The sequence below is a fragment of the Pongo abelii genome, chromosome 8 (assembly GCF_028885655.2).
Source record: "Pongo abelii isolate AG06213 chromosome 8, NHGRI_mPonAbe1-v2.0_pri, whole genome shotgun sequence".
Lineage (NCBI taxonomy): Eukaryota > Metazoa > Chordata > Mammalia > Primates > Hominidae > Pongo > Pongo abelii.
The window spans coordinates 125,293,032-125,311,210 of NC_071993.2; the positions used below are offsets into that span (position 1 = coordinate 125,293,032).

Sequence of the window (18,179 nt, forward strand, 5' to 3'; positions counted from 1 at the left end):
CTGCTACATTAAATGTATTCTTACAATTATCAAGTTTACCACTTGACACATAGATATCCCTACTGGGATTCCTATTACTTGATCCTATCAGATTTTGACCACAAATGGGGTAATGGAGTCTGTTTTGAAATCTCGCGCTCTTTCGCGTCTCTGTGTGAGGCTTCCCGTGAAGGCTGCTGAACTAGAACAAGTGCCCAGTATAGACAGTATCTGCTCTGACATAGAATGTGTTAGAACCCAGATATCCTGGCTCACTCCTGATGCTACTTAAAACAACCAGAGTTTAAGGCAGACGTGGACAAATTGGGAATAATCCCACCTGACTTAACTAGAGTTTAAGACAGACACAGACACATTTGGAGTCATCCCACATATGATGGAAAAGAAAATGCTAAATACAAGTTGCTAGACCGGCTGTACCTCGCCACTGAGAATTCCCATTTTGTGCATGGAGTTTACCCAAGTCAGCCCCAAGAGATAGGAATGGTCAGATTCAATCCATTAGTCTCCATCTTCTCCCTCAGATCTCTGACTTTACTACCCTCGTTTTAGCTGAGGAATATATATTTTAATTTTCTTTATGCATTTACTCCCTCTCCTTTCTATAGTTACAAAGAATTTAAGACCAAGCAAGCAAACAACTTACGAGTATAGATTTCCTTTTCCAAAAATAAGCAAGGGAAAGAAAGCTTCCGTAGTAAGGAAGGGCGAGCCTAGGAAGAGCTGGCGTAAATGTGGAATTAGCCTGGGAAGAGAATGTCAGCTCTGCATCCTGTCTCTTAGCTTTGTGCCTAATGCCTCCTGCTAACTGGTGACAGTGATGGATGACGATAGAGATTGTCTAAGCCAAACTGCTAACCAGTACTGTGTTAGATCTTTTTGTAGTTTAGGAAACAAAGCTGATAAGATCAAGAGGCAACATAATCCTGGCTAATGTAGTGTGATCTGTCTTGTATAGCATAATTGGGCATTAAGCAGACATCAAACCTTAAACCAGCCATGATATTTGTAGGAGCGGAAAGGAAAACTTACTTCAGCTAAAAAGAAGTTTGATTTTTAAAATAATAATAATGTGATGTGCCTTCCAGAGGGAGGAGGCTAGCCATGGCAGTGTCTAATCCTGGTCAACTTAGCCTAGAGACCCATTTCATGATTTCACTTCTGTTTTGCTCTGGCTGATTAAAATCCTCAGAGATGAATGTCCAAGAAGGATGAAACTGGGAGAACTTGTTCCAAAATTTAACAATTAGATTACCGCCTTTTGAAACTCCCAAACATGAGCCCTCAAAAAGGACCAAGGGGACTAACGCCTTGGGCCTTCAAATGCCCTCGGTAAGGAGGTAGAGGAACATTATGTTTTGTTATTTGTGGTTATCACTTTTCTTTTTCCTGAGGTTATTTTTGTTATGTGTTTATAGCACATAGACCTTTACTAGGTAAGACCAGCAAGCAATGTGTTCATGGTATGCTAGTGAGCTAAAAGGGCAAAAGCGGAGGAAACCTTCCCTGTGATTCTGGAACAGATGTCTGAGTGCAAAAGACAACGTGTTCTTTCTGATATCTGTCTAGGTTTCTTTGTGTAGAAACTGATTTAGAGGTCAGGGCAGCTCTGGGATATTCATCCTGGGTAAAGTTTGCTAATATCACCAAGTTCACTGCTATTCAGTAACTGCTTTTAATCAACTTGAAATTTAAAATTACAGGTCAGTAAGGAATATCTATAAGATCCTTTTTAAAATGCATACACAGTAGAATCTATTCATATGCAGAAAATGTGTCAAATGGTTTTATCTTAGACAGCTACTAAGCAACAAGTCTTTTCCCCTTGTCGCTGAAAGGATCATTTAAATGTGAATACATTTTTGGGTTACGTTATTAAATTTTGTTCAGATTGCACAGATAATTACAATACGTGGTTCAGATTGGAAACTGCTCTAGATGTTCCTCTATGGGATAAAAAACTTATGAAAATTAAGCAAATGCAGAGGAAAGTAAAAATAGTTTGTCAATATGCTGTCCCTAACTTGCCCAGAGATAACTATCATTGCCTATAAATACATGTTTGAGGTTTGCTTGAATACGTTTTTGTAAAAAAGAGAAAAGTTATTATCTTGAAAGGAACTAAGTAGCACCTAGAAATCACTATCATGGTCTGGAGTGAACTAATCACTTTATCCTCATCCCTGAACACATTTATCCACCTCCTAATTCTTCAACTAATTAGAGGGAAATGCAGAGCTGTCCTGGTCAGGGAGGTAGGGATTAAGGTTAAGAAAACACTTGTATTTGGAACCCCCCACCTCCCCTGGTCAGTGTGAAAGATTCTCAAAGAATCTCCCAGCCTAGCTAATCCATGACCCTCAGCGGGGAGGAAGTGTTAACAATTTAGTTTAAAACTCACACTCTCAGACAAATGCATCAAAAACAGCTTTTCTCCTTTGATTTGTAGGTATTAGTTGTTTTTCCAGGCCCCATTAAGGACTCTTCATCCTGTACTGCAAGGGGCATTAAGCCCTAGCAAGTTAAAGTTGTTCCCAGCTCTGTGTTATTCAAAGGCAATTTACACTAATTATTCGAGTCCACAGCGTTACCCATATTAGCGGAATGAACCATCTCAGCAGGTAAAAGTACTTTTGAAATGTTAATTTATTACTAAGGTATAAAAACGTCCTTAAATTAAAATACAGTTTAAAAATTAACAGAAATCTTAAAGGATGGGACTGAGACATTCTGTACTCCTTTTTTATTTGTACCAGTGCTTTCATAATTACAGCCAAATAGCCGTGTAGTCTCCATTCTCTGACACTGTGGTTAATCAAAAGATCTCGCCTAGTTTGGTGCACTTTTCTGTCCAGCTTGCCAGTGGAACGTCCAGCTGCATTCAGGAGCTGTGTGGTTTTATGCCCCTCAAAATCCGCTCATAGCTGCTGGTTGCAGTTTCTCAGCCACTGACATTTTCAAAAGCCTCTTTATGTACTGTTGCTTGTTCCAGAATAGCTCTCTGGTCTAGAAGAAGCAAGGTAGCATCAACAATTTCCCCAGCAACATTTGTGAGTCTATCCAGCAACATGTTCATCCTGGGGGCTCTTGGGGAACCCCTGGCACACAAAGTTTTATTATGAAGTCAGAGGCTGTGTCCTGTCTTCTAGGCTCAGCCTCTGTCCCCTTTTCAAGAAAGTGGGTGAGGAAGGGTGAGGGAAGGAGGTAATAAGTTAGACTCTGCTATATTGGGAGAGAACCTACTGCTCAGAAAAGAGCCGCCAGCCAGGCGCTGGCCATTACAGGAAGTGCCAACAGCGACCCCTCCTGGTGACCCAAACAAGTCTCAGGGTGCAAACCCTACAGCTAGTCATCAATGAAGGCCAGGTCTGTTAACTTCATTCTTTCGTTCATTCTACAGACGTTTATACACAAATGTAAAAGAACAAGCTTTATCTTTCAGCTGCTCCAAAGATAAAAGGGTGACAAACTTGTAAAGCAATAACAGAGTTATGAGGAGAGAGTAATAGGGCTGACAGAGAGATATCCATGTTGTCCAGCAAGTACAGGAAACTGTTTACAGAAGTAAAAAAAGGTTTACTAAGCAGAGGGAAAGAGATCCAAAGTTGAAAATGGCAGGTGCAAAGGCCCAACGGCACACAACAGCAGAGCACATTCAGAGAGCTGGGGGCTGTTTGGAATATCCAGACTGTCCAGGAATACAGGAAAATGAGTGGGAAGGAGCTGGAGCAGCTCTGGGAGGGTGGGCAAGGGCTCTACTCAGCTGCCCTGGAAAACACTGTGCGTCTTCCCATAGACTAGAGGTTGTCAAATTTTTTTAATCATGTATCCCCATCCCTAAATTATTTGATCATCCCTGGTATATGAATAGTCATGATTAAATTGTATACATGTATTGATTTCAAGCTATATATACTAAGTACTAGTCATGCTTCTTTTAATTTCTTACCTTTTCTGACCTTTTTGACCAAAATATATTCAGAGAAGTTCTAGTATCTTCTTCTCATCCCAGTGGATTGTTGACAGTGCAAACACCCCAAAGTTGATGGGCCCATGGAAGCCCAAGTTCTGTCCCAGAGATTCTTCCTGTCCATCTCAGTAAGGCATCTATCTGTGTTTGCACTCCCACATGCAAGCAAAAGCCTGACCACTTTCCAAGAGTTCAGACCTAATTAGGTCAGAAACAAGTGAAATGCAATTTCAGCAAGAGCCAAAGCAGTCCCAACCAGTGGGTCAGCAGACGTGTCCTCCACAGACTCTGCCCACAGGGGAAACTTGTCCTGCATCTTCTAACATCTTCTCCTCTCTTGAAGTGAATGCATTCATGACCCGAAAGTCAACACCCCTGAGAGTACATACAATAGTTTCTAGAGCCTAGAACACAGCCATAAATAAAATACCAATACCCATAGGTCACATTAATACAGTATATAGGTCAATTAATATAAAATGAAAAGAATAATAAGAACATACATGTCGCAATGGAACGAGAAACTAATTTGTACTTGCCAATTGTCTACTAAATGCACTTTTCCATAAGTCCTTTATGTATTTTCCCAACACACACACACACCCTTAACTTTACTACCCAAGGTCTACTGACAATTCTAGAGTGATCAGGAACCCATATTGGGTGCCCACAAGATACAGGATAGATCCACACCTGCTAGAAGCCATGAATTATAGTGACACTTCTCTTTGCAAACTTTGCCCTAGGACTATAATCTATACTTAGGTCATTGGCAACAGTGCATTCTTTGAGATTTTAGAAATGGCTAAGATAGTCAAGATGCCTCACACTGCCACAACCCACCCACCCGCCCATCCATCCATCCATCCACCCATCTATCCACTCATCCATCCATCCAACAAATAGTTACTGTAACCGAATGAATGCCTTCTGTGTGTCAGGCTTCATACACAGAATTTATAGTCACAATTGGATGGGACACATTTTCATTTGGTATTAAAATGTTACTTGCATGACAGTAGCAGGAGACGGAATCTAAAGTGATTGCAAAAATTAAGTGTACTTCAGATAGAAACCTAATCCTTGATCAGTGCTCTTTTTACAGCAGGTGTTTAAATGTCTTTTTGAATCAAATTGTCACATTATGTTCATTTCTACTTGGATGATATGGTAAAAATCTTACTTATTTGGAAATGATCCTAACCCAGATGCTATTTGAGCTAGCTCCCTCTTTTTTTTAAAGAAGTACTTTTTATTTTATAGATCATGTAAATGAATCGTGTATAAATTAGATGTTGAAAATACTCAGAGAACAAATTGCTTCCAATAGTTTCATAAAATACCTTTGCCTACAAATAATGGATATGAAATCACAAACCAATTGATTTAATCATGTATCCTAAAGACCTTTAGAGTCACAGCTCAGCTTTAATTATAGAACATCCATGTCAGTAACAATAGTACATTCCCATAAAAAATTTCTATGGTTCAAAGTATTCCCTAGTTAATCTGGCTGCCCCTTCACCACTACCACCATTCAGTTTGAATTAATGAGGATAGATTCACTAATGAAAGCCAAGAATTTTCTTCATTCTGATGAGACAATACAGTCATGGGGAGTAGCTCTATAAAATAATTTCCATGGCATATGCTGAGAAGCTGGAAGTGCTGAAAGTGGTGGTGCCTGGCTCAAGGCTTGTGATCAGAAGGGGGTGAAATTAAGTTAGAACTGAGAATTTTTTACTTTAAAAAGCACAAAGAAGCAGCCCTCTTTTTTCATATTGAAAGAAGTATTGAAAAATGTACCATGAAATTAAAGCCCTGAAAATCTCTAAGGAATCTGTCATTATCTTTGAACCAATGCAAAAGTAAAAACTTTGCATATGCAGGAATCAAAACACATGTACACAAAATATAATGTTTGGTGATAAATATTGTATAGATAGTATGCATCTTGTATGTGCAATGCATATGTGTACACCTTTAAAATGATGGCTTTAACTGGTAACTACACAAATTTCCTAAGAAATTGTATAAAATCAGTTTACTTGCTGCTGTAAATGTCTTCAAACTTCACTCATAGAGAGAAGCAGCACAGCTCAGTCAAAAGAGCACTAGTCTTGGAGTCCAGAGGCCCAGACCCAGACATGGCTACTCAGGCAAATGCCCAGACCCAGACCACTAACCACTTAGGCGAATGCGGGCAATTTGTTTAACCCAGTCAGGCTTCAGTGAGGAAAATAAAGGTTCAATTGGCTTGACTCTCAAGGGTTGGGACAGCTCTGAAATTGTCAATCTCTGTGTAGGAAGCATTTGATGTAGCCATCAGGGGAAAGCTATGTGTGAAAGCAAGTGTTTCCAAAAATACACATATGAAGGATTGTTTTAAAAATTGGAAGTGAAGAGTGGAAAACATAGTTTTCTTTAAAGAGTGCACAGCTGTATGCACACACACACACACTGCACGCAAGCCTATGCAGAGTACATTTTATAAGACTCAGCAGTTGTATCTTTTCCCCAGTTGAAAAAAATGTGGCTTTGCAGGCATGCAGATTACATTGCATTTGTGCATTCTGCACAAGACTGCTGGCTCCAGACAGCCTTAATTCTAATTAATACAAGTTCAGCTGCATCAGTGGGTGGAGGAAGAAAGACTAGAAATGAAGGAAGAAAATGAGATGTTAGCACAAATGCCTGTCACATCGTGAATATCTATTCATCTGCATCATATTAATGATACCAAATATGCAAACAGATGTTTCTCTCATTAAATTGTATATGCAAATACTACTGGTAGGAGTGGTAATGTTGTCTGGGGGTTGAGAGATCACTGAGGGTAATTAAAGATTAATCCAGTTTTCAGTTCACAGGCTATATGACAAGAGTGGTTGTAAAGAGAAATTGTTATTTAACCTTAATTCATTATCAATGGCACATGGATATTCTACTAAAATAACAAAAACATATATGTGCTAATCAATCCCCCAGCCCCTACAGTAGTTGATCACTAGCAACCATCAACAAAGACTTATTGTAAGTTGAGCAAAGTTGAGTGTTGCTATGCAAAGCATTGATAAGAAAAATTACATTTCCTCAAAAAGTGTGTAGAACCCATCTACAGTCATAATCTCTAAATTCAAATAGAAAAAAATCTGAAGTACCTACATCACTACTCCCCATATGTAATTAAAAGCATTGTTTTAGATGATGAATGTGAGATATTAGGGGCTGCAATGACTTGACCCAGATTGCACTGTTTTTCTTATTGGGTGAATTGAAAATAGTAAATGGTTTGGAATATTTTTTGATGACAAAGTTTAACTCACCAGCTGGGGTGTTTCCACTTGCCATTTTCCTGGGGTGGGGTGGGGGGTGGAATTAAGCAATTGAGGTCATAAATGTTCAGAATTAGCAGGTCTGTAAGAAGAAATGCAAAGTCAGTATAAACTATGTATTTGTAGAAAGAGTTGGGAAATAGCAGAAGGAGAAAAGGTTTTCCTGCATCTGTGGAATAATAAAAGGGGATTTATTTCCTGATCAATAGTTACAAAGAACTTACCTTTGGTTTAGTGGGAATTGGGGTTCTGAAAGGGTAATCTCCTCTCCCCTTTACTTCTTTAGTCCTTGATTCTACAACAAATGCACAGTTATTCACTCAGCGTAAAGACCCACGCAAAGCTAGTGAGCAGAATACCTGAAGTCTCCGTGCTCCTGTAAATGTAAAGCGTGCCTTCTGTTCCGAACATTCAGAGATGCTGAGCAGAATGAAATCGAAAGTCTCGTGGGCAGACTGGTCCCTAACATTTAATCCTCATTACACATTGAGTTATTTTTTTTTTTACTTTTAGTTAACCCAAATTTAATTTTAGTTCTCATGCCAGCAGAAAAACCGAAGCTCCTTTCAAAGTTGCAATTCTACATTACATTTAATCAAATCTTGGAAATAAACCTAAAGGTCTATTTTCACTCCTACTTTCTCATAGGAAACAATGCTGGTTTAAGATGCTAAAAAAATTGTCTTGGGAAAGAATGTATTTTTCAAGAAAATGGACTATGTTTAACTCACCCAAAACATCTTTTTCATAGAATTTTAACAATATTGACTTATGAGAAACCCCCAAATAGAAGATAGTCACTATAGTTCCAAAGGGGATAGGGAGATGGCTTACAACCCAGGGTGGTGGGTTTTGTCTGCACAATACCAACCCATTTAACTTGTTTTTTTTTTCCCCACTACTTAATTTAATGATTTTTTTCTTCTCATTTTTTTACATCTCTACCAAACTGCTATTTGATCTCCAGCCAAGAAGTGAGTCTACTAAGTTTGAGAGGAAGACAGCCCATCCACCCCCACTGCTAGTGACCGAAGGGACCTGATGAATCCTCTTACTTACTATTTAACTAACTATTTCTTAGCAGGAAGAGAAGGAGGAGGGTGTTTCCCAGGTCTACGCTTAAAGTAAGAGGGTGAGGAATAGTTAAGGCGCTGCCTGAGTTATTAGTACATAATATGTGCATTTTCCCCTGGGTAGATATTAAAAGATCTGATCACCTGCCCTCTCCTAGCTAATTCCGGGTAACATTTGGAGATCTCCAGCCCTACTCTCAGGAGGCTCTTTTGAAATAACATGGCCCTGTGCTTCTCTATTTGTTAAGTAATTGAGAGGTAATAGTGATTATTCCATATTAAGAAGAAGTCAAATTCCCCTAGCAGCAAGCAGCCCCCATTAGCGGTGTGCTGCTCACACTAGAAGATAGGTGGTGTTGAGGCTGAATTTGGGGAGCTAGACTTTAGTTAGAAAACTTGAGACAGGATCCACTCATTTTACGAAAGGCAACAGAAACACATGTCCCACAGAGTAGAAGCCCTTGATTTTGAGTGATTCCTGGCTCCTTTCCCCACTGTCCTAAAATACAAGGGTCTGTTTGTGGTTGATTTAGGCCATGTCAGTGACCTGAACCTCCTTCTGACTCATTCTTGCTGGCCATCTCGGGTAAGCTTTGGTGCTGGCTTGCTAAAGTCTGATGAATCTGATACACCTGGGGCTCACCTGACTGCACAAGATCATGCAGACAAGCAATAAAGCTCGAACGACCCAAAGGAGAGGTCCAGCCGAGACATCTCAGGCAAAGTGCCCCAGGAGACTGTGTGAGGAGTGGCCACTCTGACTTCAGGAAAACCACTCGACTGCACTGAGCTTCAACATCTTCTGCTGCAAGGCAGGAAAATAATAGTACTATCCTCATATGACAGTTGAGATGATTCGATGTTTTAAATACACATTTAAAGTATTTTAAGAAAATGTTTTAACTGAACTGCTAAGCATCCAATATTAAGGAAGCTAAAATGATGGTGATAATTAAGATTAGTAACATCAGCTTGAAACAGGTATGCTAGGGCCCTGTGAACAGTTTCACTTAGAGGATGTCTCTGGATGTTCCCATTGTGGCAGCTGCATTATCCCTGCACAGTGGGGTTGGGTTTCCATCCATTCAAAGACAGCAGCTGGGCACCTCATCAGATTTTAGGGGCAGCCCCAACACATCTCTTGTAACAACATCCTATGGTCCTTATAATGGTCTCCTTGGAGTCCCTGAGTTGCATGAAGAGATTGTGCTTAGCAGCTAAGTTCGATCTCTAAGTGGCAACGTGGTAGATCACTTTCAAGCCAGTACTGAGGTAGGCCCCAGGCAGTTTATATTTGAAATTCAAAAAGTGTGCATATGCCCACAACCAAACCAAGTGCCATCTGCAAAACAGGTGTTCTCTAGGGTGATGTGGGGACTCTGGTGTTTCAGAGCTTACATGCAAATGTCCCTTACTAGCTCTGAGTTGGCACACCACTTCACATCTCTAAGCTTCTAAGTGTCCTCATCTGTAAAATGGCAAAGGATTAACATATGGACCACACAGCAATGCAGGGTAAACACTTTGCCAAGTGTCCAGTAGCATTAGAAATAGAGGGATTTGTAGTGTTGCATTCACCATGGCATCCTGGTGTCCGGCATCAGTAATTGGAACACTGTGTCCACAGTCACACCACTATTCTTAAGCCTAATGGTTTGTTAATTTAACTCATTAGGGGCTTTAACACTTGAAAGGGTGTTTAAAAACACAAACCAACAATTAGTCTTTGGGGACTAAAGAATAAATGCAAGCATAATGTATCACTTTTCCTGACTCAACAAGCACCATTTTGATGTGCTAATGGACCCTAGTGAAGGCAGTAATTTTCATTTAACAAAGCAAGCCACCAATCCAAATGCAAACTCCTCTACCCAGCTACAATCTCTCCCTCCCGTGAGTCAGCCAGGAATCAACATAACATAGAAACAGGGTAATATATGTAATATAAAATGCACTCTATAAAGAAATCTGTGTCATGTAAAATGAAGTTAAAAGCACTGATCCAGGCCAGGCGCAGTGGTTCACGCCTGTAATCCCAGCACTCTGGGACACTGAGGTGGGTGGATTGCTTGAGTCCAGGAGTTCGAGACCAGCCTGGCCAACATGGTGAAACGCCATCTGTAATGAAAATATAATAATTAGCCAGGCGTAGTGGCACACACTTGTAATCCAAGCTACCGGGGAGGCTGAGGCATGAGAATCGCTTGAGCCCAGGAGGCAGAGGTTGCAGTGAGCTGAGACAGTGCCACTGCACTCCAGCCTGGCTGGGTGACAGGGTGAGACTCTGTCTCAAAAAAAAAAAAAAAAAGCATTTCTAACAACCACGACTGATCTTAACTTCTCTGCACCTGAAGGTTCTCATCTACAAAATAGGCACAATGTCACTTGCTACCCACCTCACAGGATGCTGAGGAATATGGTTTAATGTGGGTATAAAGGATAAAGCACTATTCAAAATTCAAAATCGTCGTATTCTGATACATTAACCTTTCGAGTAAGTGATACAGAAATTTATCCTGCCTCTATGAATTCAAGGAAAATAATGTGATCTCGAAGAAAAGAGGCAATCAGAGAAATATATGTATGAAGTGGGTCTGCTTTGCACAATTTTTGAAAGTTGTGGCAAAATACACATAACATACAATTTACCATTTTAACCATTTTAAAGTATTCTATTCAACAGCATTTAATACATTCACAGTGTTGTGGAACCATCACCTCTATCTCATTTCAGAAATGTTCCTCACCCCCCAGAAGGAAACCCTGTACCCATCAAGCAGTCATTCCTCATTCTCCTCTCCCCCAGCTGCTGGAGACCTTTAATCTGCTTTCTGTCTCTACAGATTTGCCTACACTGGACATTTCATATTACTGGAAGCATATAATATGTGGTCTTTTGTGTTTGACTTGTTTTAGTCTAATGTTTTCAAGGTTCGCCATGTAGCATGTACACTTTACACAATTTTAAGCCTAATATTCTTTAAGCCATATATTCAAAATAAACAGCTTACAAAAATGATAATCTAGCATTTATTCAGCACTTACTATGTGCCAGGCACTGAGTACTTTATCTATGTGATCTCACATAATCCTTGCCAGATAAGTAGTCTTATTATCTCCATTTTACAGATGAGAACGCTAAAATTCAGAAATGTTAAGTGACTTGTCCAAGATCACAAGGCAATTAAGTGGCTAAGAATCAAACCTGGTTTTCCAGAATCCAGAGCTCTTGCTGTTAATCATCACATTTGGTATTCACACAGCCCAAGAGGACCAGGCCATAAAACACTGGAGTGTGGCCAGGTAGCAATTCTGGAGACCCCAGGGGGCTCTGAGAAGGTTTACAGGAGAGGGCATCATACAGAAACCTGGATCACCTCAAATCTTGCAAGTTGTATTCTGGCTGTCAGAGGCAACCAACTGGGGCCTGACTGGGGCAGAAATGCCCCAGGCATGGATGCCAGGACTGCCAGGCGGTGCCCCACATTCCCGCACGTCACTGTCCTCTCATTGAACAAGGCAAGATAGAGTGCAACCACTGGACAACGTAAATGCTCTGGTCCCATTTCCGGTTGTCCTCTGATATCCAGGCTTGGCTGAGCATATAACAACTTGGCCCTGGAAAAGTGTCGTGTCTTTGGCTAAGTACCCCGTCAGCTTCCTCTTGCATGTTGCTCAAACACAGACACTAAAAAAACAGAAGACTAGGGCACTACACCCAACGATGTGACCTAAAGAAATGTTTAAAGCCCTAATAGAATTTTAGGGGCTGCAAGTGGGGACTCAGCCAGTGTTCAACAGGACTGTTGGGTACAAAAGAAGGAATTGATGTTTTGATCCGTGAGAAATGGATACTAAATCTTCAGTGTTAAGTGACGATCTGCAAACATCTTCCTTTTCCTCTGCTGGTGCTGGATTCATAGGAGAGATACCCCTCATTTTCAGCCATAGTCTTGTTATTCTTTAATCCACCTGACTGTAATGAATTTAAATGATATTGACAGAAACATGGTACAGATTGAGTATCCCTTAACTGAAATGCCTGGGACCAGAAGTGTTTCAGATTTTAGACTGTTTTTGAATTTTAGAACATTTGCATATACTTAGTGAGATATCTTGAGAATGGGACCCAAGTCTAAACACGAAATTCATTTATGTTTCATATACATCTTATACACATAGCCCAAAGGTAATCTTATAAAATATATTAAATAATTTTGTATATGAAACAAAGTTTTGACCATGACCTGTCACATGAGGTCAGATGTGGAATTTTCCACTTGTGACAGGGCTCAGAAACTTTTGAAGTTTGGAGCATTTCGGATTTTGGATTTTTGAATCTGAGATGCTCAATCTGTATTATGTGTAAAGAGCATGGAATGAAAGAAAAGGGACCACTGTGTGAATTCTGCCTTCTCTACTAAGGAAATGTAGAGAGACCTTGGGTATATCACTTGCCTTTTTGCAGATTTCCCACCCGCAAAACAGGCTTGACAAAGGGATTAGTGACTACTGATCACAGTGCCTGTCTTCCAAGATTGTAGCAGCCAAGCTTCTCTCGAGAACATTTTGTTCAAGCACCTCATTGCATGCACTTGTTGATTTGCTGGTAAGGTGGCTGTGTGGAAGGCTGGAAGGGCACGACAGACAGTCCTGCATTCATTCACTCTGTGCCCTCAGAACATTAATTTCTTAACTTTCTGGAGACTGGACTTGTGCATCCATGAAATAGGAATCACGATTCCTCCCACCCAGCACTGTTGGGAAGATTGAGTACTGTAACTCAGTACACAGTGCCTGATGTGGAGAAGGCCCAAGCGATGTCAGTTCCTCTCCCTTCCCCCTGAGGGTTCCAAGACAAAAAGCACATCTTGATGTGATTTGATGCAGTCTGGCCAAAGTATCATGATTTAAAGAACTGGCGCAAAAACAAAGCAAATTATATGCCATGGGCACCAGTTTCTGAACCGGTAGCAGGAAGGTTGGGGAGGGGGGATTGGCACAATGTGAAGTGGGAAGAAAGGCACAAAGATGTGCCAGTTTCAATGACATTGCCCTAAGTAAGCTACCTTCTTTAAGTGGGGAAAAAAGACCTCAGCGGCTAGCATGTTTAGCTCACCTGATTATGGCTTACTCCCAGGGTTTATTTCTAAAAGCATAATTGATTGAAGGGCATTGATTTATGAGAAACTAATGTCCTAATTCTGTGAGCATTAAGCAAAAATGAAGTATTTAACTTTAAAGCATTACCTGTAATTAATTATCTTCCATTCCGTATATTGATCTTTGAGTTGCAAGGTCCAACTTTCATTCTCATTTCCATGAAATCTGCAGGAAGTCAGGAGAACTGGTGGAAAGAGGTTGGGATTTGGATTGAAACCATCTGCGTTTGAATTCAGGCTCCAGCATTTACTCTCTGTGTGACTTGAGTAAACCACTTAAGTGCCATAGTGGTTTACTCTGAGCCACAGTTTATTCATCTGTGAAGTGGGGGCAATAATAATACCTCTCAGGGTTATTTTAGGGCTCAAATGAGGGAAGAGATGCCCGCATTCTGTCTTTAAAGCAGCATTCACCCTGAGGAGTCCCTGAGCCCATCTCTCACTTTGGGGCCCAGCAGCCAGGGCAGCTAGGGGTGGTGGGTAGGAGAAGATACTGGGGGGCATGGGAAAAAGCAGAACTTGGTGCAGTCATTTTTCAATTGTCCAAAAATACATTCTTTTCAGAATTGTTCCCTGGCACTGTGTGCGTGTGTGTACGTGTGTGTGTGTGTGTGTGTTCTGAAGTGGATGAAATTTGTCAACAAAATCTTTACTAAAAATGGAACTTCTGCACATCTAATTGCAGAATTTTGCTAAATAAAACCGAAGATATCTTGCCTGTCTCCAGGCATATCCGAGGGGATTAATTTGTCACTCTTCAAAAACAATTCTTTGGAGGAATACCCTCTTTGATTCTCTATTCTCACATTAATTGGTAGTGGAAGGAACACCGCACACACTTGGTGGAGGAGGAACTAAGAGAAACACATTTGCCACCCCTCTCAAAGGGGAGAAACAACAAGGAGAGAGCATGGGGTACGAGGTTCAGCACCATCTGGAGGCGGGAGGAGTACAGCAACGGCCAAAGTCACCGGCACTTGTCACTGGCTGCACAAGGCCAACCAGGCATCGTTATTTGCTAGAGAAGCTTTGTAGGCTGTATTTAGTAAAAAATATTTTTTAAGCCTAAGTTCCAAGGGCAAATGCTTTTGAGAATAAAATGAAGACATAGTTGATTTATTTATTTTTAGTGACTATGGGGGAAGTTGATATTGGAACCAAACTCCAAATCAGAATTTGAGATTATTATTGAGGTCAAACATTGAATACTACTTGTACTTTTGATAATTGTCTGATTTTTTTCTGATCCAAGTATTTATCCAAAGATATTTTTGATTCCGATTTGTGTTTACTGTGATGAGTTTGTAATAGAACATTTTTTGAAAAATTAGAGGAGTTACCCCTGTCATTTTGTGTTGGTCAAATACAAATTATTTTCTTTTAAACATTTCCTTTTTTTTCTTCTCTCTCTCTCTTTTTTTTTTTTTTTTTTTTGAGACAGGGCTTTTCTCTGCCAGCTAGCCTGATGTGGCAAAATCATAGCTCACTGCAACCTCGAACTCCTGAGCTGGGACTACAGGCATGGGCCACCATGCCAGCTAATTTTTAAATTTTTGTAGAGATAGGGGCCTTGCTATGTTGCCCAGGCTGGTCTGGAACTCCTGGCCTCAAGTGATCCTCCCTTCTCAGCCTCCCAAAGTGCTGGGATCTTATTTCATCTTTAAAAATAACCCAAGTAACACCCAATTAATAGGATGTGTTTTGCTGGTTGGGCATAGGCCGCCTTTGCAAGGCAGTCCCTCCTTTATTGTCCAAGTGAGCAGAGATACAGAAGGCTGGGTGTAGACCCAACAGCCTGGTGTCCCCCACCTCCTCTGGGGCCCCCTCCACGCAGTTCCAGAAGCCGTCTCCATGGCCTGCTTGTTTAAGGTAATTACAACGTGTACTTCCTCCCTGCTGCTTCTGCTGAGGCAGAAAATACTTCATCATTTACTTCAGTCATGAGAATAAAGCCAAAAAATCTGGAACATAAACACCATTTTTTTCTTTGCATTCAAAGGCCAAGCTCAGGGTGAGTTTGTGAATAATAAACCCAAGTTGGCAATCAAGCTAATAAGTATGAAGTTGCTGGGGAGAGAAGTCCTCCGGGAGCTGGGAGCTGAGGGTGTACCCAGGGCTTTTTGTTCCCCTGTTGGTAAATAACAGCCCTTTATTTACACACAGTTGTTTCGGCTTCAAAAGATATTCAAAGCCCAGCTAGTTTCTGCAGTTGCTTTACATGGAAAGGAATATATATGTGAATTTTTAAAGAGATTGAGCCCCAATTAAATCTATGCTGCCCGGAGAGAGTTGCAGGCGAGTCAGCCTGAGATCCAAGGGGGGAAAAGAGGTGCATGTGATTAGCAGGCAAGCCAGGGTTGTAAACATAGGCGCTTTCTTTCTGAAATGGGAATTGCCCGCAAGAAAGTATTCATCTGCAGCCTTGAGCTTAGAGAAATTCCAGGGCCAGGCGCCTTTTGGTTTAAGAACAGAACTTTGAACTCTCCATTTCAAAAACTGAATTTCTCCTCCCCCTGGTTAGGAAAAGCATCCGATGCTGAGCGTCTCCATTCAAGCTCTCCAAACTTTCAGCATTTTTTCATTTTAAGCTTGTAGCCATACAAACCTCTGGTAATGAGTTCCCTGCCCGAGACAAGTTCTGCATCCAATTTGTGCGCCGGCCCAGTGAAACAGTTCATAAGTCTGAGAGTCCAAGGGAGCGGAATCCAAAGGAAATCTCCAGAAAGGAATGAAGAGCTATCATGGAAATCTTTATTTATGTGAAGAGAAAGAGCTAAAACATTACCTCAGAATGCAAGATTACAACATCAGTCGGATAGAAAGTAAATCTATTCTAGTGGTGAGACATCAGAAACCCATAATCCTTTCTCAAAGCCCTTTTGTTATTTTAATGTCCGACAAATTATGCTTTTTTTTTTTTTAAGAAGAAAAACACTTAGATTTGAGAGGTTTCCTTTGCTTCCGTAAAAGTAATTTCACTACCTAAAAGTTTTAATTTTCTGTAACCCGGTCTTTACTGTGCTGGCCGAGCATACGTACAAGACCATGGTAATTTTCAGCTTCAATAGAATTGGGCACAAAGTGACCACCAGGATCGGCCTCAAGTTGCTATGGCAACAGTATTTCTAAAAAGCGCTTAAGTTATGTGGGGCATTTTTGTTTGCTAATTTTAAATTTTGCCTTTATAGTTTTTTTAAACAGATACATATGGGTGAGTAAATTGCAATACCAACTCTTTTCTTCCTCTTTATGTCACTCATGTCATAGGGATCCTGACTATCTTGTAAATGACTTTGTAAAGAATTCACTAAGAAATAGAAAAAGAGTCAAAGAAAATTGGACAAATGACAAAAAAAATAAAAGCCAAATTCAACCTGTTTCTTTCTAGAAGCTTTTCAGTGGGAAATTCTCTCAAGAGATCCTTGAGAAGGGGCCAGGCCACAGAGATGTAAAGATGAGAGAGTTCACGTCATGCTCAGGCCACGGGCTCTTTCAGGCAAAAAAAAAAAAAATCCTCGCCCTCATGGAGCAAAAATGTGAGGGAGCCACACAAAAGCCACAGTAAATGATTAGATAGATAGATAGATAGATAGATAGATAGATAGATAGATAGATGACAGATATACAGATGATAGACAGATAGATGATCGATAGATAGATAGGTGATGGATCCATAGATAGGTACATAGATAGATAGATACATGGGTGGATGAATGGATAGACGGATGGATGAATGAATAGATAGATAGACAGACAGATAGATAGATAGATAGATAGATAGATAGATAGATAGATGACAGATAGATAGATAGATACATGGGTGGAGGAATGGATAGATGGATGGATAAATAGATAATAGATGAATGGGTAGATAGAAACATGGATGGATGAAAGCATAGATAGATGGATAAATAGATGGATGGATGGATAGATAGATAGATGACAGATATATAGAAGATAGATAAATAGATAGATGATGGATAGATAGATAGATGATGGATAGATAGATACATAGATAGATACATGGGTGGATGAATGGATAGATGGATGGATGAATGGATAGATAGATAGATAGATAGATAGATAGATAGATAGATAGATAGATAGATAGATAGATAAATACATGGGTGGATGAATGGATAGACAGAGGGATAAATAGATAATAGATGGATGGGTAGATAGAAAGATAGAAACATGGATGGATGAAAGCATAGATAGATGGATAAATAGATGGATGGATGGATGGATGGATAGATAGATAGATAGATAGATAGATAGATAGTTAGATAGATGATAGATAGATATAGATAGATCCATAGATACATAGATAGACACATAGATAGGTGGATGGATGGATAGATAGATTGATAGATGATAGATGGATAGAGAGATGGATGATAGGCAGACAGATGGTAGGAGAGATAGACAGAGCTGGATAGATGGATGATGGATAGATAGATAGATAGATAGGTAGGTAGATAGATAGATAGATAGATAGATGATAGATAACAATAGTGTGTCAGAAGATAACAAGTGCTATGAAAAAAAAAAAAAAAAACAGAGGAGGTGCTCCTAGAGCCAGAGTGGGGTGCAATATAGAACAAGGTGGTCAGAGTTTGGGCCTCGCTGAGATTGGGGT

The 18,179-nt window shown here is 40.3% G+C and overlaps 1 long non-coding RNA gene across 1 annotated transcript; it reads left to right on the top strand.

Moving 5' to 3' along the window:
- The first annotated feature begins 2,796 nt into the window (after nucleotides 1–2,796).
- Nucleotides 2,797–9,364, top strand: LOC129048365 (uncharacterized). Its single transcript, XR_008510661.2, has 3 exons — nucleotides 2,797–3,366; nucleotides 8,273–8,437; nucleotides 8,912–9,364. It is a non-coding gene; the product is annotated as an uncharacterized LOC129048365 (long non-coding RNA).
- The last annotated feature ends 8,815 nt before the right edge of the window (nucleotides 9,365–18,179 follow it).